A 925-nucleotide genomic window follows, 5' to 3' on the forward strand; every position below is an offset into this window, starting at 1 on the left:
CCTCCGGCCGGCCCCGCCCCCGGGCCTCTCGGCCCCGCCCCCGGCCCGGCGCCGTCAGCGCGCACCCGGGGGCCCAAGCTCATCGCTCTTTGCCCGGAGCGCCGAGAAGACCCCACCACCAACCTCCCGTGTCCCAAATTCGAGAACATTCCCTCCACATCCACGGTGCGCCCATAAACAGTCCAGACGCGCCGGGAAACTCCCCAGGTTGATCCATCTGCAGGAACATCCCCCTCCAGCCGACACACACACCGAGGGATACCAGCAGGCAGGTCCTAATGTAGGGGGCTTCCCCCGCCCAGGACACGCTCCGACGTGGGTTCATAAGCTGTAACTTCCCCGCAACACACCGGCACCGGGTCCAAGCGGAGAGGATCCCGCCTCGCGCGTTCCAAAGTCACCGACGCCCGCGTCTACACCTCGGCACACACGCGGCTTGGCCTCTTCTAGGCGGCTCCCTTCTGGACACACTGCCCTCCCTCCTCTCCCCCCAGCCCCCTCCTGTCCTTGTTCCTTTGCTCACGCTGAGCCCAATACTCGACTCCTCGCCCACCCCAAACTCACTCGCACGTCCACACGGTGCACCCTCACGTGGCTCCGTACTGAGGACCGCCACCGCCACCAGCGCACACATCGCGCACGTACGCGCACGTCCTCGGGGACGCTCAGGGCACAGCCAGGACGCGTGCCCACGGGGCGGCCGTGAAACCTGCTCGGCACTGATTCCCCCTCCTAGTCTGCCCGGCTGTCCGAGGTTTGCATTGCTAAGACCAGGCTGGAGGGCTGTGCTCTAGCACCCCCCCGGGCCTGGTTCCCTTGGGTGCCCTCCAGACCAGCAAAGCGGGGCCCGTCTCACCCCTTCCCCCGACTTTGGTTTCTCAGGGTGAGACACCCCCCCCCCCCCAATCCCAGCCACACAAAATAC

This window comes from Galeopterus variegatus, unplaced genomic scaffold (assembly GCF_000696425.1).
Source record: "Galeopterus variegatus unplaced genomic scaffold, G_variegatus-3.0.2 Scaffold2398, whole genome shotgun sequence".
Classification (NCBI taxonomy): Eukaryota; Metazoa; Chordata; class Mammalia; order Dermoptera; family Cynocephalidae; genus Galeopterus; species Galeopterus variegatus.